Source organism: Anoplolepis gracilipes, unplaced genomic scaffold (assembly GCF_047496725.1).
Source record: "Anoplolepis gracilipes unplaced genomic scaffold, ASM4749672v1 Contig25, whole genome shotgun sequence".
In the NCBI taxonomy this organism is placed as follows: domain Eukaryota; kingdom Metazoa; phylum Arthropoda; class Insecta; order Hymenoptera; family Formicidae; genus Anoplolepis; species Anoplolepis gracilipes.
This window is the reverse complement of record NW_027328670.1, coordinates 19,120-46,999: the sequence shown is the minus strand read 5'-3', so window position 1 is coordinate 46,999 and position 27,880 is coordinate 19,120. Positions and strand designations below refer to the sequence as shown.

General features: G+C 38.1%; 3 pseudogenes; 1 reads left to right on the top strand and 2 right to left on the bottom strand.

Annotated features, from left to right (window-relative positions):
• The first annotated feature begins 1,900 nt into the window (after nucleotides 1–1,900).
• LOC140675817 (NADH-ubiquinone oxidoreductase chain 5-like) lies at nucleotides 1,901–3,217 on the top strand (annotated as a pseudogene).
• Nucleotides 3,218–4,475: 1,258 nt separating this feature from the next.
• On the bottom strand, nucleotides 4,476–6,298 carry LOC140675811 (cytochrome c oxidase subunit 3-like; annotated as a pseudogene).
• A 1,545-nt stretch (nucleotides 6,299–7,843) lies between these two features.
• Nucleotides 7,844–14,162, bottom strand: LOC140675810 (cytochrome c oxidase subunit 1-like; annotated as a pseudogene).
• Between the last annotated feature and the right edge of the window lie 13,718 nt (nucleotides 14,163–27,880).

Genomic DNA, 27,880 nt, shown 5'->3' with positions numbered 1-27,880 from the left:
TGTGTGAAGGAGTTTTGGGATTAACATTATTGGTAATTATTGTTCGTTTTCATGGGAATGAATTATATTATTTATTTAATATTAATAAGTTTTAATTAAAAAATTAAAAATTTATTTAATATTTTATATTAAAATATTTTATAATTTTACACAAATTTATTATAATAAATATTTTTAATTTACAAAATTAATGTTTTAGTATAAACTATAGTATAATTAAATTATTCTATTATTTATTTTTTTTGAATTAATATGATAAAATTTTTATTTTTTTTTATATTTATAATTTTATTAATAAAAAATAAAAAAATTATATTTTTTTATAATTCATGTTTTATTTTTAGATTTTCATTTTTATTTAAATTTATATTTAAAGATGATATTTGAATTAGGGTGAGAATATTTATAGGGTTTGATTTTTATTCATTTTTTTTATTAGCTTTAAGATTTTGAATTTTAGCTTTAATAAAAATAGTTATTCAGTTGGAGGAGAGGAGTGGTAGGCTAATTAAAATAAATTATGAAAAATAATTGTTAATATTTGAAATTATATTATTAATTTTAATTATTTATTTTTCTTCTATAAATTTAATATTATTTTATTTAATGTTTGTGAGTTAAGATTAATTCCTATGTTTATTGTCATTATTTATTGAGGGTTAAATTTTGAACGAACCTCTGCATCTTATTATTTATTAATATATACAATATTTATTTCTTTGCCTTTATTAATTTATTTATATGAAATTTATAAGCATAATATAACATTTGATTTTAATTTATTGATAAAAAATATAATAATTAATATAGGATTTTGAGATTATTTAGTTTATTTTATAGCATTTTTTATTAAGCTACCAATTTTTATTTTTCATGTTTGGTTGCCTAAGGCCCATGTTGAAGCGCCTGTTTATGGGTCAATAATTTTAGCTGCTGTTTTATTGAAATTAGGGGGGTATGGTTTATTACGTTTTATTATAATATTTATTTTTCAAAGGAATAAGTATAGGTATGTAATTTTTAGAGTTGGGATTGTAGGAAGGTTGTTTATTGGTATTTTATGTTTAGTTGAAATTGATATAAAAAGTTTGGTGGCTTATTCTTCTGTTGTACATATAAATGTAATAATATGTTCAATATTAACAATAATAAAATTAGGATTTATTAGTGCTTATATTTTAATAATTTCTCATGGCCTATGTTCATCAGGTTTATTTTTTATAGTGAATTTATATTATGAGCGATCAGGGAGTCGGTTAATTTTTTTTAATAAAGGAATATTAAATATTTTTCCGTCTTTAAGAATTTGATGATTTTTATTATGTGCTGCTAACTTTTCTTTTCCTTTTTCTTTAAATTTTTTTAGAGAGATTTTTATAATTAGAGTTTTAATTAGATGAGAGATATCTGTTATTATTTATATAATAATAATTTGTTTTTTTAGGAGTGCTTATTCATTATATTTATATTCATATATTCAGCATGGATTTAATTATTTTGAAGAAAAATTTTCAACAATTTATTTATATAAAAGATTATATGATTATTTTGATTCATTTAATTCCTTTAATTTTAATAATTTTAAATTTAAGTTTTTTACATTAATTTTTTTAAATAGAATTTAGTTTTGTTATATTAGTCAATATAGATAATATTAATTATTAATAAATAAGTAATGTTTATTATTTATTTATTTTATTATAATGTCATTATTTAAGTAGTTTAAAATAAAATATTAATTTGTGAAATTAGTGATATAAAAAAAATTTATCTTAGATTATTATAAATTTATTCATTTTTTATAATAATTATTTTTATGTTATTTTTTTTTATAAGATTATATTTAAATTTAATAAATTTAAGATATATAATGGAATGATTATTTTTTAATTTTAATTCAATTAATGTAGAATTTTATATTTTATTTGATTGAGTCTCATTGTTCATTGGGGTAGTTATATTAATTTCTTCAATAATTATATTACATAGAATAATTTATATAGGCGATGACATATTTATTGATCGGTTTATTAAGTTAGTAATTATATTTGTTTTATCAATAATTTTAATGATTATTAGCCCTAATTTAATTAGAATTTTATTTGGGTGAGATGGGTTAGAATTAACTTCTTATTGTTTAGTGATTTATTATCAGAATTATTTATCATATAATTCTGGGATAGTGACAGTCTTATGCAATCGAGTGGGAGATATTGGGTTATTAATAAGAATTGGATTAATATTTACATTTTGAAGTTGGAATTTAAGTTTTATGGAAAATTATAAGTTAATTTTAAGAATAATTGTTTTAGCAGCAGCTACAAAAAGTGCTCAGATTCCTTTTTCTGTTTCATTACCAATAGCTATGGCCGCCCCGACCCCAGTATCAGCCTTGGTTCATTCATCAACTTTGGTTACTGCAGGGGTTTATCTAATAATTCGTTTTAATAAATATTTAATGAATAGGGGCATTGAGAAAATTTTATTATATATTTCAATTTTTACTATATTTATAGCTGGGTTGATGGCAAATTTTGAAAATGATTTAAAAAAAATTATTGCTTTATCTACTTTAAGTCAATTAGGGTTAATGATAATAATTTTAAGTTTAAGATTTAATTTTTTAGCCTTTTTTCATCTATTGACTCATGCAATTTTTAAGTCATTATTATTTATGTGTGCAGGAGTTATAATTCATTTAATGAATAATAATCAGGATATTCGATTATGTGGTAATTTAAATGAGTTTACTCCATTTACTATAATAAGATTTTATATTTCTAGATTAGCATTAATAGGAATTCCTTTTTTAGCCGGATTTTATTCTAAAGATTTAATTATAGAAATTATCTATTTAAATAATATTAATATTTTTTTATTAATAATAATTACTTTATCAATTTCTCTTACTGTGTCATATTCTTTACGATTGATTTATTATATTTATTTTGGCTCATTTAAAAATTCAAGATTTTATTATTATAAAGAAGATAAATTAATGAATTTATCGATGTTTATTTTATTAATCTTAAGGTTAATTAGAGGATCTATATTAATGTGAATATTTTTTTTTGATAATTACTTTTTATATATGAATGTAAATGTAAAAATAACTACAATGTTATTATTATTTGTGGGAGTATTATTAAGGTTGATTATGTCTATAAAAAATTTAATTAATATATTAATATTTAGTTATTTTTTTAGATCTATATGATTTATAAATTATATATATATATATATATATATGAATTTATAGTCTTATTATAATTTGTAGATTAAACACCTATAGGATAGATAAGATATGGATTGAATTTATGGGAAAGAAAATTATTTATAGGATAATAAATAGATTAGTAATTAAGATAAAATTATTTAAAATTTATATATTTATTTTTATTTCAGTATTAATTTTATTAATTATTTTTTTTATTAGTTAATTAATTTTTAAAGTAATTTATATTTAAATAGCTTAAATTTCGTAAAGCATAATATTGAAGATATTAAGATAATAAGATTTTATTTTTAAATAATTTATTTATAAATAAAGAAAAATTTATTATTTTTATAATGAAAATATAAGGTTTTTATTAATTAAACTATATAAATGAATAAAAAAGAAAAATTAACTAGAATTTTTTTATAGATTCAATATAATTATTAACAATAATTTACCTCTTTTTTGGTTTTAGTTAATAATTTTTAATTAGATATTTATTAAATTTATGAAATAAAATGAAACCTTTCATTGAATGTTGAGTTAGAAGCTCAAAAATATTATTATTTCAAAAAATAAATTTTATTCGATGTGATTCTTTTAGATTAATTGAAATTAATCAAATTTTTAGGTCGAAATTAAATGTAAATATTTACTTTAAAAGAAAATTAAGATTTAAATATTAAGATATTTAATTTTTAATTGCAATTTAAATGTTATTTATGTTTAACTAAAATCCTGAATAAAATTTATCAAGAATAAAAAATAAATTTATGAATGTAAAAAAATTATAAATTTTAATTAGTTTTTCAGTCAATTGATTTTTCTAAATATTCAATGATTAGGCCAGAAATTAGAATGAAAATGAACAATAATGAGGAAAAAATAATAATTTTATTTATAAAATATATGTAAATTAATGGGATTAAGAGAGTAATTTCAATGTTAAAAATTAAAAAGATTAAACTAATTAAAAAAAATTGAATTCTAAATGGGTGACGAGAATTAGATAGAGGATCAAATCCACATTCAAATGGTGAGATTTTTTCTCGATTTGCTAATGATTTAGATGAGATAAGTAAATTAATTAATAAAATTAGAGTTGATAGAATAATAAAAAATGTAATTATATAAATAAAAGTTAAAATTATTTATATTAAAATTTTATTAATTTTTTTAATTGGAAATTAAATGTAATATGAATATACTATATAAATTTATAAAATAATAAATTAATTTAAATTAAGTAATATTTTAGTATCTTCATCAATAAATAGAAATATATAAAAATAATCAAACAACATCTACAAAATGTCAGTATCAGGCTGCTGCCTCAAAACCAAAATGGTGAGATTTTCTGAAATGAAGAAAATTTATGCGAAGCAAACAAATTGAAAGAAATAGCGTCCCAATAATTACATGAATTCCGTGAAAGCCTGTAGCTAGAAAAAAGGTTGACCCATAAATAGAGTCAGCAATTGAAAAAGGTGACTCGAAATATTCAATTATTTGAAGGGAGGTAAAATAAATCCCAAGTATAATTGTTAATAAAAGGCTTTGATATCTTTCATTAAAGTTTTTATTTAAGATAGAATGATGCGTTCAAGTTACTGTTATCCCAGAGGATAAAAGAATAATAGTATTTATTAGAGGGATATCAAATGGATTGAATGGTTTAATGCCTAAGGGGGGTCATAATTGACCAATTTCTATGGAAGGGGCTAAAGCAGAATGAAAATAAGCTCAGAAAAAGGAAATAAAAAAGAAAATTTCTGAAATAATAAATAAAATTATCCCTAAGCGAAGGCCAATATATACATTAATTGTATGAGATCCTTGAAATGTTGATTCTCGTGTTACATCTCGTCATCATTGATATATGCATAATAATGTGCAAGGAATAGAAATTATAATTAGATAATTTAATTTATGAAATCATATAATTATTGAAATTAAGTTATTAAATAATCTGAAAGAAATAATAATAGGCCAAGGTCTAATTGATACTAAATGAAATGAATGATTTTGATGTAATTTTGTCATAATGATAATACTATAAAATTTGATTATAATTATTTATTATTTATTTATTTGAAATAGTAAAAATTAATTAAATTTCTCTTCTAAATAATGTAGAAAGAATGGAAAACACATAGGCCTGAATAATTGATACAAATAATTCAAGAATAAATAATAAAAGTTGAGAGGAGATTATAATTAAAAAAATTAAGAAATTATTAATAATTTGCCCAGAAAGATCCTAATAATAATAAAAGTAAATGTCCTGCAATTATATTTGCTGTCAGACGAATTGCCAACGTGAGAGGCCGGATAATCAGACTGATTGATTCAATAATGACTATAAATGGTATTAGAATGAAGGGAGTTCCTTGAGGGGTAAGATGAGAAAAGAAATCATTAGTGTAATTTAAAATTCTAAATAACATTATAGAAATTCACAGGGATAAAGATAAAGAAAGACAAAAACTTAAGTGACTAGAAGATGTAAAGATATAGGGGAATAAGCCTATGAAATTATTTACAATAATAAATAAAAATAAACTAATAAAAATAATTAAATTAGAATAGGAATAATTAATTAAAATTTTAAATTCTTTTATTAGAAAATTTAATAAAAAATTAAAAAATATATGTAAACGAGAGGGGATAAGTCAATATTGATATGAAAAAATAAGAAAAATAATTAAAGTTCTTAATCAATTTAGAGAAAAATTAATTCTAGTTGAGGGGTCAAAAATAGAAAATAAATTTATTATCATTTTCAAATTCATTTTTTAGGATTTGTTAAAATTATATTATTATAATAATTAATTTTTAAGTTGATAGGATAAAAATAAATAATGCTTAAAATCATAAAAAGTGAAAATATAGTTAAAATTAACATTATTGCTCATATTATCGGTATTATGTGTGGTATAAAAGAATATTTTTGTGGGGGTGAAAATATTTTTAAATTGACAATTTAATGTTTTTTAATATTAAACTAATTCTTTACATTAAAAATAGGGTGTTAGATCTATTATAATTTGACTTAAAAAGTCAAAACTTACTTTCAGTCATTTAATGAATGTAAAAATTATATTTTATATTTATTAATTATTCAATTAAAATAAAAAAAATTAGTTAAAAGGTAAGAAGTCAGTCTTTGAAGTTAGGAAAGTTTGTTGATTCAATAACAATGAGTATAAATCTATGATTTATAGCACAAATTTCAGAACATTGGCCAAAAAAAAGACCTGGTCGGTTTATAATTAACATTGATTGATTTAGTCGTCCGGGTGTAGAATCTATTTTAATTCCTAAAGATGGGACTGTTCAAGCGTGAATTACATCTATAGATGTAGTTAAAACACGAATGGGATAATTATATGGAAGAATACAACGATTATCTACGTCTAATAGACGAAATTCATTGGGGTTTAATTCATTAGTAGGAATTATAAATGAATCAAATTCAATATTTAAAAAATCTGAAAGTTCATACCTTCAATATCATTGATGTCCCATAGATTTCAGGGTAATTTTATTATTAAATATCTCATCAGTTAAATATAAAATTTTAATTGATGGGATGGCAATAAAAATTAAAATAAATATTGGAAAAATAGTTCAAATTAATTCAATAGTGTGGCCTTGAAGTATAAATCGGTCAGTAAATTTATTATTAATTATTGAAATTATAATAAAAAGAATTAATAAAGTAATGAAAATTAAAATTATTATAGTAAAATCATGAAAAAAAATTATTATATCATATGTAGGTGAATTAGAATTTTGAAGGAAAATTATTCAAGTAATTATTTTTAATAAAAGAATTTATCTTTATATATAGAGTTTAAATCTATTGCCACTAATCTGCCATATTAAAATTTTTTAAAGTTGATAATTTTTAATTAAATTGAAGGAATTTCATTATATCTGTGATTAACAGGTGGTAATTTTCTTAGTCATTCTAATGAAGGATTAAGATAGAATATATTTAAGACAAGACGTTTAGATGATAGGGATTCTCAAATTAAATATATTAAAAAAATTAATCTGATGATAGAAATTAATGAACCAATTGAAGAAATAATATTTCATGAGAGGTAGGTGTCTGGATAATCTGAGTATCGTCGAGGTATGCCTCTCACCCCTAAAAAATGTTGTGGGAAGAATGTTAAATTTACACCAACAAATATTGAGATAAATTGAATATTTAAAAAGTAATTATTTAAAGAATATCCTGTAATAAGAGGGAATCAATGAATAAATCTTGCAATAATGGCAAATACAGCTCCTATAGAAAGAACATAATGAAAGTAGGCAACAACATAATATGTATCATGAAGAATAATATCAATTGAGGAATTGGATAGTATAATTCCAGTTAATCCCCCCATTGTGAATAAAAAAATTAATCCTATAGCCCATCAAAGAGAGGAATTATAATTAATTTTTGTACCATGAAGTGTTGTAATTCAACTGAAGATTTTAATTCCTGTTGGAATTGCAATAATTATTGTTGCTGAAGTGAAATAGGCTCGGGTATCAACATCTAGCTCAATAGATATATGATGAGCCCAAACAATAAAGCCTAAAAATCCAATTGCTATAAGAGCATAGATTATTCCTAAGGCACCAAAGGTTTCTTTTTTTCCTCTCTCATTTATGATAATATGGGAAATTAGCCCAAATCCTGGGAGAATAAGAATATAAACTTCGGGGTGACCAAAGAATCAAAATAAATGTTGATAAAGAATAGGATCACCCCCTCCTGACGGATCAAAAAATGAAGTATTTAAATTTCGGTCTGTTAAAAGTATTGTGATTGCTCCGGCTAAAATTGGGAGGGATAAAAGTAAGAGAATTGCTGTAATGAGAATTGATCAAACTAGAAGGGGTATTTTATCAATTGCGAGATTTTTATGATGTATATTTAAGATTGTAGAAATAAAATTAATAGCCCCTAGAATAGAAGATATTCCGGCAATATGAAGAGAAATAATTGTTAAATCTACTGAAGGACCATTGTGAAATGTATTAGAGGCTAAAGGGGGATAAATTGTTCATCCAGTCCCAGTTCCATCATTAATAAAATTACTTAATAAAAGTAGAGAGAGTGAGGGGGGTAGAAATCAAAAACTTATATTATTTATTCGAGGGTAGGCTATATCAGGTGAACCAAGTATTAGAGGGACAAGAAAATTTCCAAATCCCCCAATTATAAATGGCATAACTATAAAGAAAATTATAATAAATGCGTGTCTAGTAACTATTGAATTATAAATTTGATCATTATTAATTAGTGCATTAGATGATCCTAATTTTAAACGAATAATTATTCTTATAGAAGATCCGATTATCCCAGCCCAAATTGCAAATAAAAAATATAGAATGCCAATATCTTTGTGATTAGTTGAATAAAGTCACTTATTCATAGTATATTTTTATTGATAATAAAATTATTTACTAAGTTTAAGTGAGATAATAATAGATATCATGTCTGATTTAAGTAATAAATTGTAAATTTATTTAAGAAAATTTTAATTTTCTGAATTACATTAAATGTGTTATAAAAATAAAAATTTTTTATATATTTTATAGTTTAACTAATAAAAATATTAAATTGCAAATTTAAAAAAATTTTTAATAAAAAATTAAAATATTAGAATTTTTAAGATTTAAAAATTTTTAAAAATTTTATTGTGTAAACTTTGAAAATTTAAAGTTTAAAAATTTAACTTAAAATCTTAATATTTAAAATTTATTGATTAAGTGGGGTGAAAATTATATATCTAATTTTAAAAAATTGTATACAAACTAAATTGAAATTATAATTAATGAAAAGATTAAGCTTAAAATCATGAAAAAAATAAATAATCTATATGAGTGGGAAAATTTATATATGTATATTGGTTTATTAAAAAGCTTAATTTTAATTGAATAAAAATATATTATTAGATTTATTAAATTAATAAAAAACATAATTTAAAATGAAAGAATTTAAAATCATTAAAATAAAAATAAAGTAAAAATTTGAATTTAATAAAAAAATATAGATTATAGTTCATTTAAAAATAAAAAACGTTAGTGGAGGAATTCTGGCTAAATTAAAAATTAATAACAAACAAATTAAATTAAAATTAATTGAAGGAAAGTTATTACTTAAAGAAAATCTAAATGAAATTTTAAAATATATAAAAATTATAATAATAATTAATAGGATAAGTGTATAGAATATTAAATATGAAAATCAGATTAGGGTTTTAAAATAAATTAAAATTAATATTCATCCGGTTAATTGAAGAAAACATTTGGTTAATTGAAGAAAATCTTAATAAAATTTTAAAATTTATTGAATTAATTATTTTAAAGGCGGAGATAAATGCAGATGTTAAAATTATAAAATATAGTAAAAAAATTGGAGGGTTAATAAGTGAAATTATGTATAAAGGAATAATTTTTTGAATTGTTAAAAAAATAAATAATGAATATCAATCTAAAAAAATAGCTACAGAAGGGATTCATGAATGAAATGGAAGGATCCCTAATTTAATTATAATAGAGATAAAAAAATTGATTATAATAAAATTTATTTGTATATATATAAAATTATTAATAATTAAAGTTAACATTATTATTAAGGAAGCTAAAGCTTGAATGAGATAATATAAAAAAATAATTTTTTTATTTTTTAATTTAATTGATAAAAAACAAATGAATAAAAAATTATTAATTTCCATAATAAATCAAATTATTAATAAATCGTATAAAAATAAAGAAATAAAAGAAAAATAAATTAAATAAGACATTAAAAAAAATTTTATGAATAAATTATGATGCATATAAATAAAATTAATTTTTTAGTTGTATTAAACTTTGAATAAATATTGAATATTAATATTATATTTTAATGTATTATGAAGCATAAAAATTTTTGAAATTTTTTGAGATAGTTTAAATCTATTAAATATAAAAAAATTAATTTAAATGAAAACATATATAAATTATGTATGATTTATTCTATCAAAATAATCCTTTTATCAGGCATATCATTAAATAAATTTTTAGTTATTAATAAAATTTAAATAGCAAAAATAATTAATTAAATAAGAGAAAGATAAAATTTCTATATTTAGGGTATGAACCTAAAAGCTTAGAGAATTAGCTTACTTACTTTAATTAAATAAATATAAATTAGTATAATATTTTTGAAAATTGACTATTAATCATTAGTTAAAATTAAATATGATAAGTAAATTTAATTTAAAAAAAGGTTATAAGTAAATTTAAATAAATAATTTAAATTAAATTTGTATTAGTAAAAATAATAAAAGAATTTATTAAAATTAAAGTAGTTATAAAGATTAATTAATAAATTAAATAATAAAATATTATAAATAAAATTATTATAAAAATTGATTTTTTAAAAATAATTAGTTATTATAGAATTAAAAAAGTATAATTAGTTAAAATAAAATTCAGAGGGAGAGAGTAATTTTATTTAAATTTAATAATTGACTATTTTAATTATATGTATTTACAAAAAAAAATATATTATTAAAATTAAAATTAAAAAACTTATCTATAAATAAAATAATTAATAATAATTAAAAATTTTATTTATATAAATTTAAGGAGAGTATTTTATAGAAAGTAAAAAAAATTAAAAATTTAAGTTTTTATTTATATATACATTAATATTATTTAATAATTATTATTTAATGTTAATAAAATATTTTAATTATTTTTATAAATATATAATTAATTATATATATTTAAAATATTTAATTAACATTAATTATTTAATATTAATTAATTAAAACTTATTAATCATTATTTTTAATTTAAAATATTAAAAACCTAAAATATAGAAAAAAAAAATTATTTATTAATAAAATATTTTAATATATTTAAATAATTATTAATAATTAATAATAATGATAATAATATAAAAAAGGGGGGGGAATATTATTTAATTTTTTTTTTATGTATATTATAAATTAAATTTTATATTCATATTAAATTTAAATTTAAATTATTTTTATAATTTGTTTTTAATAATTAATAAATATAATTAAAAATTAATTTTTTTTTTTAAATTTATTTTATAATTTAAAGTATAAATAAAATTTTAAAAAATTATATAAAATTTAAATAATTTAATAATATATAAATTAGTATTTATAATAATTAATTAAATGAAAATTTATAATAGAAAATTATAATTTATTATTAATAAATAAAGTGCCAGCAATTGCGGTTTATACTTTAAATAAAAATAAATTTAAATAATTATATATAAATATAAAATATATAAATAAATAAATATATTTAACTAATTTATTTTTTTATGGTGAAATATGAATAGATATTAAAAGTTAAATAATTTTATTTAAATTAATAATAAAATTAAAAAAATTTATATAATAAATTAGGATTAGATACCCTATTATTTAAATGAAAATAAAATATAATTAAATATTAAATGTTAATCATTAAAAATAAAAAATTTGGCGGTATTTTATGATTTAGAGGAACTTGTTGATTAATTTGATAATCCACGAATAGAATTACTTAATTTAATTTTTATATATTGTTGCTGAAAAATTATATTAAAAGATTAATAATTTAAAAATTTAATTATAATTATAATTCAAATCAAAATGTAGAATAGTTAAGATTTAAATGAGTTACATTTAATTTAATTAATTGAAATAAATTTTTAAAGTTTTATAAATATTGAATTTAATTGTAAAGTTAAAAAAATATTTAAATTGAATTTTAATTAAAATATGTACAAATTGCCCGTCATTTTCATTAATAAAAATTTATGGAAAAAGTCGTAACAAAGTAAATATATTGGAAAATGTATTTAGAATAAAAAAAAATTTTAGTTTAAATAAAAATTTTTCATTTACATTGAAAAGATTAATTAAAAATTATTAAAATTTTATTATAATTAATAAATAAATTATTAATAATAAATAAATATAAGAAAAAATATTATAAATTATTAAATAAAATTATATTAAAAAAAAAAAAAGTTTTAGTAAAAAATTTTAAAATAATTATTTTAATTTTAATGATAATGTAATGTAAATGAAAATAAAAAAATTTTTAAAAGTAATTTTAGTTAAATGTACCTTTTGTATCAGGGTTTATTAAAAAAAATTATTGATAAATAAATTTCTCGAAAGAAAAAGAGTTAAATAAATAAATAAAATTTAATATAAAAAAATTATTTTTAATATTTATTTAGAGAAGATACTTTAATCAATTTTTTTGATATCTAATTTTTTTTTTTATATAAATTTAATTTAGATATAAATTTAAATATGTAAATTTTTATTAAAGTTTAAAATAATTTTTATTTACAATAAATATATTGATTTATATTAAAAATTTATGGGATAATCTATAAATTAATTTTAAAATTTAAAAAATTTATTAATATTATTTATAAAAATTTTATAAAAATGGTTTTAAAATTTAAAATTTTTTGAAAAAATTTAATAATTTATTTATTTCAGCATAGTTTAATTATAATTTTAAAATTAAAATAAATTTAATAAATTAAAAAAATATTTTTATTAATTTAAATTAAAAATTAATAATGATAAAATTAGTATTATTTATAAAATTTATTTTTAAAAATTTGATAATAATTAATAATTTATATTTAATTAAAGAATTAGGCAAAATAAATTTATTTAATATATTTAAATAAAATTAAGTCCACCTGTTTAATAAAAACATGGTTTTTAGAAAATAATTAAAGGTTTGTTCTGCTCAATGATGTGTATTAAATAGCCGCAGTAATTTGACTGTGCTAACGTAGCATAATCATTTGTCTTTTAATTGGAGGCTGGAATGAAGGAATGGATAAGATTTAAGCTTTTTAAATTAAATAATAAAAATTTAAATTTTGAATAAAAATGTTCAAATAATATTATGGGACGATAAGACCCTATAGAATTTAATATAATTTTTATTAAAATACATTAGTTTTTAAATTTAGTATAAAATTATATTTAGTTGGGAGGATTAAAAAATTTTATAAACTTTTTTAATTTTATTTAATAGATAATCATATATTTATGAAAATATGAATAAGTTTTAAAAGAAATTATTGAAAAATTAATTACCTTAGGGATAACAGCGTAATATTTTTTTTAAGATCATATTATAAAAAATGATTGAGACCTCGATGTTGAATTAAAATAAAAATTAGATGGAAAAATTTAATTATTTAGTCTGTTCGACTATTAAAATTTTACATGATTTGAGTTTAGATCGACGTAAGCCAGATCGGATTTTATCTATAATTAAAGTGTAAATAAATTTGTACGAAAGGACTTTTTATTTGAAATTTTTTTTTAATTAAAGAATAATATTAATTTTATAAAAATTGTAGATTACTTTGGCAGAATAGTGTAATAAATTTAGAATTTATAAATATATAAAAATAATTTATATAAGTAATAATTAAAAATATTTATTATTATTTAGTTTTAAATTTATTAAATTTATTAATTTTATTATTAATTTTATTGTTAGGGATTGCTTTTTTAACTTTATTAGAGCGGAAATTTTTAGGATATACATGTACAAATACGTAAAGGTCCTAATAAGGTCGGGTTAGTTGGTATTTTGCAACCTTTCAGCGATGCTATTAAATTATTAAATAAAGAATTATTTTATGTTTATAAATCTAATTATCGATTATTTTATTTGACTCCTTTAATGAAATTTGTAACTATATTATCTATATGATTATTATATCCGTTTGCTACTAATTTTTATTATTTAAATTTTTCTATTTTATTAATAATTATTTTTATATCTATTGGCGGGTATTCCCCGAAATACCCGAGGGCTCAGAGGGGAAGGTTATGCCTTCGTACCCAGGGCCATCGACATTCGGTGGCAAACCTACCATTACGGCCATTCAGGATGGTACGGCAGCGAGGGAGGCGTTGGAAAGGAGATACCTCCAATTTCCAATGGCCAAAAAAACGAGCAAATGCCCTCACAACGCGAGGCATATATGCCACAGCTGCCGAGCGAGCGGGAAAAGGAGGAAACATACCGATACAGGTATAACTCCTGCTCCTAGTGACGAGGACTTGGCGTTCCCAGCGGGATCACGCGCCAGTAGCGTGGCGGGTGATCCTGACGAGTACGAAGCAGCATCGCACGCTGGGTCGTACTATGCTGGCTCGGAGGACGAGCAGTCGGACGTCAGCTCCGTCAAGAGAGGCAGAGGAAGGCCCATCACCACAGGTGAAGGGACAAGGGAGAAAAGGGAGGCAAGGGCCAGAGCGAGGGAAGAGGCCAGAGAGAGAGTGGACACGGATTGGGCCCTGGGTGCCTCAATGCCCGATGGACAGGCCTGGGAGAGATGCCGAGACAACCAGAGGGTGGCGAGGGAGATGTTCCTCCACTCTCCGACACCGGCTGTGGTGTCGGATACCATAGCAAACTGCGTGACCATTTTCAAGAGTCTGCAGGTCTCCAAGAACATCAAGGGCCCACTGGAAGGGGAGATGAAGAAGGCTGTGGCGTCCATCATGGCTGCCACAGCAGTCCTTCACGACAGAACTGTATCGTCCTCGCCGAGCAACGCTGAAGCGGAGGAACTTTGGCACCAATTGGAGCTCCTCAAAGCCGAGAAAGAAAAGGAGACGAGCGAGCTCAAAAAACAGATGGCGGAACTCGCCGATCAGGTAAAAGTGCTGACGAACCAGCTCAGTACTCGCCTGATCGAAGAGGGAAGCATCACAAAAAGTGAAAAGGAGAAAAGGGGCAGGAACCTGAGAGGACGGAACCGCATTGAATCTGACCGGGATTCAGATTCCGACAGCGGGGAGTGGCATTCTCTCAGGCTGAGGACAACACAAAATGTCTCCCCAAAGAAGACCGCCTTGAGGAGGGGCGGACTATCTCCGGCATGCGTGTCCCCGGGCCTGGCTGGTGACCCCTGCATGAAGGTAGAACCGCAGGCCGCGAGCGTAACGGAGGCACAGGGGCCTCTCTTGAGTGGATCTCCTTGACCCCTCCCACCGGTAACTCGCCCTACAGTCCAGGGCGACTTTGCAATCCTGTACGAAGCCCTCAATCAGCACCTACAAATAGGCGTTGACTTGAGGGAGAGGATGCTGCGATTCTTTGAAGCAACGAACGGACAGGGGGAGGCGGTCCAATCTGCTCCCCTGAACGCACATACTTAGCCGCCAATGGGGAAGGAGGCCGAGGCTGAGATCCCCTCGCCAACTCAGCCCAAGACGCAGGGAATGGTTCCTAAAAGCAGCCAAAAGGAAAAAGCGGCCAAGAAGGGAAAGAAAAAAGGAGAAAGCCAGGTTTGTGCTCACACCAAGATCTCTCCCCCCTTCCCTGCCGGTACCCGCTGCCGATGAGAGAATACCTGGAAAGAAATCTCGCCAGGATGCGGAACCCTCTGGGGCTCCACCCTTAGGCGGAGGACCATTAGGCCCGGGGCCCTTCGACAAGAAGTCGACAGACCTCGGGACATATGACCCCTCTCCGACCACGGAAACTCCGTGGAGCGTGGTGGTCGGAAGTAAGGGAAAGAAGAAAGTAGGACAGACTCCCCTCCCCTCCAGAACTGTACCCGTTGCTGCGGCCCAGTCACCGCCCAGTGAACAGGGTAAGCAGAAGCGGGGGCAGGTAACGGGGGGAGAGAAACCCGGTAAAAGAAAAGTTCCCAAAACCTCGGCGGTCATGATAAATTGCCCAGAAGGAAAATATGGCGAGAACATGGCCGCCATCAAAAAGGAGGTAAAACTTGACCAACTGGGAATCAAGGAAGGAAGCCTCAAGATAAGGAAAGGTCTCACCGGTGCCTTAATCCTTGAGATTTCAGGTGAGGACAAGGCACGCAAGGCGAGACAACTCGCCGAACGTGTTAGAGAGGTGACTGGGGACAACGAAGGGGTGCGAGTCACGTGCCCCCAAAAAATGGCCGACCTCCGCATTTGGGGGCTGGAAGACTCCATTACCCGGGCGGAGATTGTTGCCGCAATCTCCGGAGAGGGTAAGTGCGGGTTCTCGGACGTCAAAGTGGGAGCGTTCGTGAAGGCCCCCCGCACCGGCCTCAATACGGTGTTGGTGCAGTGTCCAATAGACGCGGCCAACAAATTGACACAGATGGGAAAGGTACCGATATCGTGGTACAAATTACCCATCAAGCTGTTGCCGCGGCTCCCCCTTCGATGCTTTAAGTGCATGGAGGAGGGGCATGTGCAGCAACAGTGCGGCAGCGACCAATCCTGTGCCAACATGTGTTTCCGCTGCGGCAAGGAGGGCCACAAGGCCAATTCCTGCTCCGAGCAGAAAGTGCACTGCGCACTCTGTGCTGACTTCGGGGCACCCGCGGGACACAGGATGGGGGGCATGAATTGTTGCCCCCCGAAAAAACTCAACAGGAAGAAGGCCAAATCGATTCCTCCCTCCAAAAAACCCACCCCGTCGGTAGGAGGGGAGAAAGGGGGAATCGAAAACAAGAGCCCAATTCCGTCCCTGATGGAGGTCGTTGTGGGAGAAATTTCACAAGCGAACCAAACGGCTTCAGACGAGTCTGCGCCCGCGCCGATGGACACATCGGAGTGTCGCAAGCGGCGCGCGGACTCGGTCAAAGAAAGAAACGAGGAGGATGCGGGGGGTAAAGAGCTCTGCTCCGACTCCCCCAAGCCCCAAAGGAAGCCACGCTTAGACCCTAAGCGTGGTAACGTGCAAGGAGACACCCTTACCCCGGGCGAAATTGAGCCCGTGGGTAATGCGCCATCGAACGCGGATGGAGCCCCCCTTCCACGGCCACGTGGTGCGGGGTCTGAATCGACGGAGGCCCTCTCTACCGACATCAATGAGGGCCTGTAAATTCATACAGGCAAACATTAACCACGCTCGGCGGGCGCAGGACTTACTCCTGCAGACTATCGCCGAGCGTGGTATAGGACTGGCGATCGTGTCGGAGCCGTACCGACCCCCATCAAACCATCCTAATTGGAGGGTGGACGGCTCTGGCACGGTCCCAATCATACGAGGATCAAACAGCCACAACCCCCCCTGTTCCTTACTCAAGTCAGGAAGGGGGTATGTGGCGGTGAAATGGGGATCCATCGCGGTGGTGGCGTGTTACGCACCGCCTAGTTGGGGCCTTTCCCAATTTGAGCTGTATCTGGGGGAGTTGGAGCACTGCATACGCAGCATACTCCCCCAGGAGGTGGTGGTGGCCGGTGACTTTAACGCCAGAGCGCAAGCCTGGGGAGACCGGCTCACCACCCCCAAGGGAGAGGTCCTACTGGACTGGATGGGGGCTCTCGGGCTATGCCTACTAAACACCGGCAACGAGCCCACATGCGACCGGCTGCTGCGGGGGGCGTCCATAGTGGATCTCACTAAGATAACCCCCTCCGCGGCACGCCTAAATTGGTCATGGGGGGTGATCGACCAAGAGACTCTATCGGACCACCGATATATAGAGTTTGGTTGCACCATCGTCCAGCCCGGGAGCCCGACCGGCGGTGCGCCACCGCCGCGATGGAACCTGAAAAAATTAGACCCGGATAGGTTGACGGCGGCCGTCCAGGCCATCCTCTGGCAATACCATCCGTCAGAGGAGGGAGTGGGGAGCCTGGTGGAGGATGTCGCGCGCCTGGTAGACTCGATCACCCAGGCGTGCGATTTCTCCATGCCCAAGAGCAGGCCCCATTCGCGCCCGGCTGCGTACTGGTGGACGGAGGAGATCGCGTCTCTTCGCCGCTCCTCCGTCGCGGCCAGGAGACTCCTCAAACGAGCCCAGCGCCGTGGTGACGAGGCCTGGAAAGCCGAGGCACTCAGCAACTACCGGTCCGCTCGAGTGGCGCTGAGTGTCGCCATTCGCTCCTCCAGGACGAGATCGTGGGACGAACTGATCGCGTCCCTTGACGCCGACCCGTGGGGGCGCCCATACAAAATAGTGACGAATAAACTGGGCGCCCCCCGTGACGGAAACCCTCCCCTCGGGATCCCTGGACCGAATAGTCAAGACTCTGTTCCCGACCAAACCCGATCCTCGAGGTCTCGATTGGGGCAGCGCAAACACCGGCGTTGCCGAGGCCTGGTCCAGGGATGTCGAAATCACCGAGGAGGAGTTGAGGGATGCCGTCCGGGGGGTCAAGAACAACAAGGCCCCTGGCCCAAACGGCATCCCAGAGCGCGTTTAAAAGCTCGTCCTGGAGGAGCCAAACCTATCCGGGTGGCTGCGAGGCATCTTTAATAGATGCCTCGCGGAGGAGGAATTCCCCTTAACGTGGGGAAGGGCCAAGCTGCTTCTTCTCCACAAGGGCGGTAAGAAGGAGGGTGACCCGTCATCGTACCGGCCGATTTGCCTGCTGGACGAGGTCGGCAAAATATACGAGAGGATTCTCGTTCGCCGACTCGTCCAGCATCTGGCGCGCGATGAGGTCCCTTCCCTTCACGAGGAACAATACGGCTTCCGTGAGGGCAGGTCCACGGTGGACGCCGTACTGCGCGTCAGGGCCCTCACGGAGTCAGCGGTGGAACGCGGGAGGGTGGCGTTGGCCGTCGCTTTGGACGTGTCCAACGCCTTCAACACCCTCCCGTGGAAGACAATCGGGGACGCGCTTAACACCCACCGCGTCCCCGACTACCTCGTGAAAGGAATTCGAGCCTACTTCGGTCACCGTAGGCTCGAATACAGGGACCAAGAAAGCCAGGGTCACACCCGTCGCGTGTACTGCGAGGTCCCACAGGGCTCGGTGTTGGGCCCGCTGCTGTGGAACCTCAAATACCTCGGGGTCCTCCATACCGCCCTCCCCCTCGACTGCCGGGTCATCGGGTATGCCGACGATACCCTGCTGGTAGCCGAGGAGGACAACTGGGGGAAAGCCCTAAACAGGGCTAACGAAGGGGTGGCAGGCCTCGTGAGGGCCATAAGCCGGACTGGCCTGAGGGTGGCTTCCAGCAAAACCGAGGCGGTCTACTTCTACAACCGCCGGGCCGCTGGGGAGCATCCCCCCACCTCCCAACTAGATGTGGACGGTACTGTTGTCCCAGTGGGGTCCCAGATTAAATACCTGGGGCTCCACATCGACGGCCGATGGAGCTTCGCGGGTCACTTTGACCGCCTGGTCCCAAGAGCGGAGAAGACGGCGGCAGCGATTAGCCGTTTGCTGCCGAATCTTGGTGGGCCGGACGGTCGGGTGCGCCGCGTCTACGCGCACACCGTCTTTAGCATACTAATGTATGCAGCACCGGTGTGGGCGGGCGAGGCGATGGCCACCAGACGCATACAGGACACGATGCGTCGCGTCCAGCGCAGGTTGGCCATTCGTCTCGTCCGAGGCTATAGGACGGTGTCGCACGCGGCGGCCACCATCCTGGCCGGACTACCTCCCCTGCATATGGTCGCGGATTCATACAGACGTTTGTATGACCGGAAATCCGCGGCACGCAGGGGAGGAGTAGCCAAGATCCCGGCCAGGATACTGGGCACCTGGAAGCTCCAGGAGAAAAAGTCCCTCGAGCAGCGATGGATCGCGTCGCTGCACGAGCGTCCCCCAACATCCGGAGAGAAAACTATGTCGGCCGTCCTGCCCTGTCTGGCGGAATGGCTGGACAGGGCGTGGGGCAACAGCACCTTTAGGATGACACAGGTGCTCTCCGCACATGGGTGTTTCGGAGAGTACCTGTACCGCATCGGACGGGAGGCAAGCGAGGCCTGCCACCATTGCGGCCACGAGAAGGACACCGCGCAACACACCCTCCAAGCATGCCCAGCCTGGAGGGACGAGCGCGACGTTCTAACCCGGACTATCGGGGACGACTTGGCACTGCCGAGCGTCGTTGTCAAGATGCTCGGCAGCGAAGACAACTGGAGAGCCGTGGCCGCCTTTTGCGAGGCGGTCATGGCTCAGAAGGAAAGCGCCGAAAGGGAGGGTAGACCAGGACGGGCGAGGGGAAGGGCTCCTGGCAGGAGACCCCAACCTCCCCCACCACCTGGGCCCCTCTTGCGTCCGGTGACGGTCCGGCTGGTGCGACTTCCGCCGCACCCGCCGCCGTCATCGTCGCCATTGGCGACGGCGCACCCACCGACACTTACGGGAGCGCCGCCGAGATGACAGTGAGTGGGGGGAGGGAGCAGACTGGTTCTGCTCGCCCTTCCCCTTTTTACCTCCCCCTTTTTTTGCCCTCCCTTTTAACTCCCAGATGAAATGAGGGTCGAGATCCCCAAAGTCTCGACTCCTTCTCCCCACCATCGGGGGGATGAGAAGACACGACGGGAGGAGATAGTGGCCCTTCCGTCGCAGCGTCAAAGTTTGATTTGGAGAGGAGGGGAGTATAAGATATATTCTTTTCTCCCCTCCCTCCCAGGAAGAACTCCAATTAAGGAGTGCGGCGAGGGGAGGCTCCTGAAGTATTGCATCGCTAGTTCCAGGAGTCTCCCCTATAATCGCCAAAGAAGCCACTCGTGAGGTTTTTAGTGGGTATGCCCTTAAATAGGGAGAGTCCCACATACCCCCCGGATACCCACATTCGGGGGGGATGCGTAATGCATTTTCCTCACGTAAAAAAAAAAAAAAAAAAAAAAAAGGTTCCTCCCCGATCTTCCCCGATGATGCGCCACTGTGACATGGTGGGGAGGCTTTGTCCTGAAGCCCCGGGAAACCGGAGTGGAGGGATAGCTAAGAGCGCATCTTTAGCCGGATTTCCTCTTGGACTTCGGCTCGGGCAGGATGCATAGCACCGGCATGCATACCTGGGTGTTGGACGTTTACAAATCGGTCCCTGCTACAGACGCGACGGTCGCGGCGGAAATGATGGTGAACGCCACATAGTACGCCGGGGGCGAAAGCCCTTAAGCCGGAGCGTGGCGGGGCGGGGGTTGAGGAGTAACGAAGGCACTACGCGAGGACCTTAGCGCGCCCGCCTGAAGAGCGTCCTCCCTTCCGGAGGAGTCCTCTTCAGAAGAGCCGAACGGATGGAGAGGCAACCGATGCTGATCGGGCTCCCCGGGTGCCGATCCTGAAGTGAGGCTTACGCGTCGCAAATCCCAACAAGACGGGAAGCGAGCGGTCGGGGCGCGGCTTCTTGGGGGGAGGCGGACCTACGGGTGCCGACGAGCCTCCCGGGACGGTCGCGCTTCCGGGCCATCTCGGTGTCGGGGGATCCGCCTGCTCCTCGGGGATTGCGGGTTTGGCCGGAATCGCTTTGGTCGTTGTAGGGTAGTCGCAACCCTACGTTGCAGGGTTCGGGTTGGACCCGACCTGTTGGCTTGACAGCAGGGCGAGGCATCAGGGGGCCGCTCACCCCTGATTCGGGTTTTGATGGTGGGTGTTGGAGGAATTTTCGGCTGGATTCGAGTCCCAAAGTCACCAAACACCGCAACAGGGGTCCTCTTTCCTCTGTATAGGAATCTCGAAAGACGGATCGGTTAACAGGACGCCCGATGTAAGTTGAAGGACCGCAGTCCCGATGCTATACACGGTACGCACAAGGGTCCGCCTTCCCCCTCGTATAAAAACGCGGAGGCGAGGACACGGTTTAGGAAGCCCGATGTGGGTTGAAGGACATTACCGTCCCGATGCTACACACGGCTCGAACAGGGGTGCGCCTACCCCCTGTACAAAACACGGAGGCGCCCGGTGCAGGGTGTCTATCAGCATGCGATGGCACTCTGCCTCTAGATATAAGGTAGTTCTTCACCTTACAATGTGGGTGCGGGCAGAACCTTAGCAGTTTGTTTCACGTGGAAACAATCCTTGAATTAGCGATGTAATACTTCAGGAGCTTCCCCTCGCCACACTCCTTAACAGGAGTTCTTCCTGGGAGGGAGGGGAGAAAGGAACATATCCTATACTCCCCTCCTCTCCAAATCGAACTTTTACTCTGCGGCGGGAGGGCCACTACCTCTTCCCGTCGTGTCTTTTCTTCCTCCCGATGGGGGGTGGTGGGGGAGAGTCAAGATTTAGAATCTCGACCCTCCTCTTATCTGGGGGAGGGTTAAATAGAGAGGGCAAAAAAGAGGGAAAAGTAAGGGGGGGAAGGTCGAGCAGAACCAGTCTGCTCCCTCTCCCCACTTACTGTCATCTTGGCGGCGCTCCCATGGGTGTCGATGGGTGCGCCGTCGCCGGTGGCGACGATGACGGCGGCGGGTGCGGCGGAAGTCGCACCAGCCGGACCGTCACCGGACGCAAGAGGGGCCCGGGTGGTGGGAGAGGTTGGGGTCTCCTGTCAGGAGCCCTTCTCTTCACCCGTCCCGGTCTACGCTCCCTCTCGGCGCTTTCTTTCTGGGCCATGACCGCCTCGCAAAAGGCGGCCACGCCTCTCCAGTTGTCCTCGCTGCCGAGCATCTTGACGACGACGCTCGGCAGCGCCAAGTCGTCCCCGATAGTCCGGGTTAGGACATCGCACTCGTCCCTCCAGGCTGGGCACGCCTGAAGGGTGTGTTGCGCGGTGTCCTTCTCGTGACCGCAGTGGTGGCAGGCCTCGCTTGCCTCCCGTCCGATGCGGTACAGGTACTCTCTGAAACACCCATGTCCGGAGAGCAACTGTGTCATCCTAAACGTACTGTTGCCCCACGCCCTGTCCAGTCACTCCTCCAGACAGGGCAGGACGGCCGATATCCGTTTTCCCCCTCGGCTAACACGATCGTTTCGTCCGCGTAGCAGACGACCGTGCAACCGGGGGGGATGGCCGTCCTTACCACCCCGTCGAAGGCCAGGTTCCACAGGAGTGGCCCGAGGACCGACCTCTGTGGGACTCCACATCCCACTTGTCTCGTAACTTCTACCGCGTCCCTGTTGGTGTAATGCAGGGAGCGGTCGCTGAGGTACGATTGGATGATCCGGCGGAGGTATCCCGGCACGCCGAAGCGGGACATGGCTCTTTGGATACATCTCCAGGGCAGGGTGTTAAAGGCGTTCGAGATGTCAAGAGACACGCTGATCGCCACTCTGCCCTCCCGCACCGCGGCCTCCGCAAAGGCGCGTATCCTCAGTACTGCGTCCACGGTTGATCTTCCACCGCGGAAGCCGTACTGCCGGTCATCCAAGTTCGGCCCGATGCTTTCCAGGTGCTCGACGAGGCGATTGGCGACTATTCTCTCCAGAATTTTGCCAGCCTCGTCGAGCAAACATATGGGCCTGAACGACGAAGGGGTCTCCATATCCTTGCCTTCCTTGTGCAAGAGGACCAAATTGGCCCTCTTCCACCTCTCGGGGAAGACTCCCAGTCTGAGGCACTTCGTGTATAAATGTGCAAGATGCCCACCCATCACCTCAAAGGCTCCAGCCCACGTCTTCCTAGGGAGTTCATCGGGTCCGGGGGCCTTGGTGCCGCGGAGTCTCCGCCTGCACCTCTCCATTTCTTCCCCCGAGACCGCCAGCTCCTCTGACCATTCGGGTCCTCTCCCCGCAAAGATGGGGGAGGGGGTATCCTCCTCCTCAGACTGGGGAAAGAGCCCTCCGACCACCCGGTCCAGGGCTTCCGGGGAAAGGGTCTCCGTAGCCGGTGGCCCTCTATTGCGAAGCTTCCCGAGCACCATTTGGTATGGCCGTCCCCAAGGGTTCTCTTCCAAGTGCGAGAGAAGCTCGTCCCACGCCCTAGCTTTCGCTTTTTTTATTTCCAGGCGTAGGGCGTCCCTGGCCACTCTGTACGCCTGGTAGAGGCCTCTAACTTCCTCTACCGGCCTATCCTTCTTCTTGGCCCGGGCGTATTTCCTCCTTTGATGGACCGATGACCGCCGCAATTCCGCGATCTCCCCGGTCCACCAGTACGCCGCTCTACGGCCTTGCGGACCAGCCTTGATCCGGGGCATTGACGCGTCACATGCATCAGACATGGCGCCCCGGATCCACTCGACTTCCTGCTCTATGTCCCTGTCGGCCTCTCCCGATTCTCCTCTCCCCAGCCACGTGGCCGAAAGGATCGAGGCCATAAAGGCGTCTTCGTTCATTTTCTTTTTGCTCCAGCGCCTAGGAGAGGTCGTCTCTCTCAGCCGTCGACGCTGGAGCACCTGCTCGGGTGTGACCACGAGGCCGTAGACTATGTACCTATGATCTGACAAGGTCTCGACCTTCGTGGCCACCCTCCACCCTAGCACCTTGTTGAGGGTCGCTGGGGAGGCCCAGGTAAGGTCCACCACCGACTCTCCCCTTTCCCGTACGCAGGTGCTTATCCCTCCCTCGTTCATCAGCCTTAAATCCAGTGTCGCGGCCCACTCCTCGACCGCGACACCTCGGCGGTCCGTCCTCGGGGAACCCCACGTCATCGATTTTGCGTTAAAGTCCCCCGAGACTACCACCCGCCCCACTCCAATCCCGCTGATGATAGCGAAAAGGGAGTCCAACCTCTCAGCAAATCCTGAGAGGTCCAGACTAGGCGGCAGGTAGACCCCGATGACCAAAACGGGTCCCCACCTGATCGCCACCCACCCTTTGCCCTTGCCCACCAGTGTGGCGGGAAGTGAGGCCGGAGCATCCGCCCTCCATGTAATCGCTACGGAGCCCAACTCGTCCCCCACCCACGAAGGGTGCTCGGGGATCCGGTACGGCTCCGCAGCAATGCCCAAACCGCAACCACGCTCCGCCAGAGTGTGCACAAACAAGTCTTGCGCCTGACGGGCGTGGTTGAGATTTGCCTGCAGGACCCGAGCCGCCATTTATTTATTATTTAAATTTTGACTCGGGCCTGCCTCCGATCCCTTTAAAGAAGAGGGGCTTTCAGGACCCCTTTCTCATCCTGTCCTCTCCTTCAGGGGGGTAATCTGGGGTGAGGAGATTTGTATCCTCGTCCTCCACTGTGTTTCCCTTCTTCACCTCGGTCTCGCCCACCATACCAGCTGTCGCTGTTCCGGCGGGTACTCCTTCCAGAGTATTCTCCCCTTCTATGATGGTGGGGACATCCTCCGTTTCCTCATTTCCCTCCATTTCCTCTCTCCCCTCCTTCAGCTGCTTGTTGGGGGGGTGAGGAGCAGGAATTGTTGAGGTCTTTAGCTTTTTTCTCCACTTCCCCATCTCTCTTTCTCTTCGGTTGCGACCTAGGTGTGACGCGCCGCGGGGTGTGGGAGTTCCCCCATCCACTGCCCTCTTCGCCGCGTCGGGTCCTTTTTCCCTGTAGAGGATCCTTTTCCCCCTATAGAGGAGGGTTTCCGGCCAGTGCTCTCCTCTACAGGCCTGCGTGTTTCCCCACTAAGGGCCCCGGTAGTTCGCACAGTCATTCGACCACCCTGCGCAATGGGGCAAGCCGCACTCCCCGCCCTATGTTTTGCCGGCTTTCCTTTATCCGCGCATATGGGACATCTGGGCGCCGCCCTACAGTCCGCCGCTCGGTGTCCCTCCTCCCCGCACTGGAAGCAACCGAATCTTCGTTCCACGGTTGCCGTGCATTTCGACTTTACGTGTCCCATACCCAGGCATTTAAAGCACTGGAGGGGCCTCTCCTCCAGCAATTCAACCCTGGCGTGGGCCCACCCAACCCTTATTCTGCCAGCTTTCGCCACCAGATTGGCGGCAGCTGCAGGGCATTTGGCCCACGCCGAGCCCATCCCGTTGGGGGCTCTTCGTATCGTCCCCACTTTGATGTTCCCGTGGGCACATCCACCGACTTCCGCGATTGCGTCCCTTACCTCCGAGGCCTGGACTGCATCGTCCAGGTCCCGAAACAGGAGCTCCGCAGTCTTGGTAGGGAGGGATACCCTAACTTCCTCCGCCCCCTTCAACGCCTTCCTAAGTTTGGAGGCAAAAGCCATAGCCTTTTGGCTGGCTCCCTCACCTCCCACTTCATATATAATCGCCCCTGTCAGGGCCCTCCTGTTCCTGAGCTCCGTGATGTTGAGCTCAGTCAGGTCGATCTGTCCCCTCGCACGGCGGACCATTTCGCTGTATTGCCCCTCCGGGCATGTAAGGACAACCGTCGCGGTGCGGGGGACCCTTATTGGCCTGGGGGCACCAGCTCTCTTCTTACCCCCATCAGGGGGTCCAGGTGGTGGTGGTCTCTTCTTCTCCCCCTTCTCCTTTCTCTTCATCTTGGTTGTCGAGGGTGCCGGGGATGCGGTCTCCTTTCCGCTCCTCAGCTTCCCTTTCTTTTCCAGTGCCGCCGCATAGGTGAGCCGCTCCTTGTCGGCTGCCCGCGACGGTCCTGGGACTGGTCCTTCTCCGCCTTTAATTATGGCGGCTTTAGTTCCCGCTCCTCTTTCTTTTTGTCCTCTGAAAGGGCCCTGATCTTTTCCCACAAAGGTCGATCCCGAGGCGAGGTGTTCAGCGTACCTAACCTCTACCATCGGGTCTCCCTCCTTGAGATACTTCCGCCCTTTGATAACTTAAGGGCCTCGGACACGACCTTTTCCACATTCCATCCCACCTCGGGGTTGGCCCTAATTCTTATCTCCCCCTCCTCCATGAGCGAGAGGGAAATTGGCGGTTTTTTACCTTGGGGTTGCGGTACCTCCAATTTCCTCGCCGCCCCCTTTTTCCTGTTCTTTCTTTGGTTTTTTCCCTTCCCTTTTGTCAGGTCACACCTCTCCTTTTATATTTGGAAACTTCCCCCCTTTGTATGATCCCGCGGAAGATGTGTTTGATCCCATGAGTTTGGGAACCACCGAATCGATTTCTGGGGTTCCTTTCTCCAGGAGCGGTTCGGTCTCCATCTCTTCGCTGGAGCCTTCTTCCGCGTAATTAACTACCCTCGTACCCTCTCTGCTCCTCGTACGAGGGGTAGGGGTAGGGGTACCTGAAGCCACCTCCAGGGGAGGTTCTTTCCTCCTGATGGGCGTACCTTCTTCTACTCTTTTCCTTAGGAGTGCATTCTCCTCTTTAAGCGCGGTCTCTCTCCGCGTCAGCTCCTCCATCTGGCGCTGAAGAGAACCGCTCGTTCCCTTCAGTTTTTCGACGTCCCGTCTCAGCTTTGTGTTTTCCTCAATGAGGGCCCCAAACTGAGCCTTGGTCTCCTCCAATTGCCTCCTTACTTCGTCAGAGGACATGCTTCCCTTACTGGCTAGGGTAACTGCCCCGGCAGAGGTCACTAGCACGGCTTCCTTAAGAAGCCTGACAAAGTCTCCTTTGAGGTTTTTGGAGACCTTTACTACCTTCTCCACAGCCTGTGTTGCAGTGAGTATCTCTGCGCAGACATCAGCTGCGGGAGAATTTTTAAGTTCCTCCTCGATCTCCTTTTGAGATTTCAGTTTTCCCCAGGTTTTGTTTCTTTCCCCTGGCAGAGCAGACCTGTCATAGACCCATTGGAATAGAGCCAGTTCCTCCTGAGCTTGTTTGATCCGGTCCATAGTCTTCTTGACCTCGTACTCGCCCGTAGTTATCGGGCGACCTTGTTTCCTCTTTTCAAAGAGGAAGGACCCGGTATCACTCTGTGAGTTCGTCGAGCCGGCCGATCCCGAACCGTCAACGTCGGAATCATCCTCCACCTCGATAACCTCATCAGTTCCTTTTTTCTTGCTCTCCTTTTTGAGCGGTCTCGCCCTCATCTTTTTCAAGACCGGGTCTAAGTTCGCTTTTTCCAAATCAGTCAGCGACCTAGTTTCCCTGACCGAGGCTCTCCTTCCTCTTTCTCCCGTGAGACTTGTAGTGTCTCTCGTTACGCCCACCTCCGTGTTTGTTTTTATTGGCTCCATTTCTTGTTAGT